This window comes from Fulmarus glacialis, unplaced genomic scaffold, assembly GCF_000690835.1.
Source record: "Fulmarus glacialis isolate BGI_N327 unplaced genomic scaffold, ASM69083v1 scaffold42293, whole genome shotgun sequence".
NCBI lineage: Eukaryota > Metazoa > Chordata > Aves > Procellariiformes > Procellariidae > Fulmarus > Fulmarus glacialis.
Genome location: NW_009201754.1, coordinates 1 through 378, shown reverse-complemented (window position 1 = coordinate 378; position 378 = coordinate 1).

Here is a 378-nt window from a genome sequence, read left to right as displayed (position 1 = left end):
CTTAACAGGGTCTCTTTCGGTGAGAACTGCAGGGAGATTAATTAGCAGCCGTATTGTCATTCAGAAATCCAGACTGGTAATTAGTCCAAAAAAACAGAAGAGCTGTCCCTTCCAAGCAAACTGCTCGGTGCAATATTAATCAATTAAAATAATTGCGCTTAAAAGGAAGTACGAGGGACACAGAACAAGTCACTTATTCGCCAACTTACAAAAACTCCCTTGTAAAGAGACACAAAACAGCGAGGCCGGCAACGGCCAGGCTGAAGGGAGTGCTGCATTCCCGAGAGCACCGGGCGGCAGCGGGAGCAGCGGACGCGGGCAAGCGAGCAGCCCGTCCTCCCCTCCGCTCCCCTCCTTTCCCTTCCCTTCCCTTCCCTT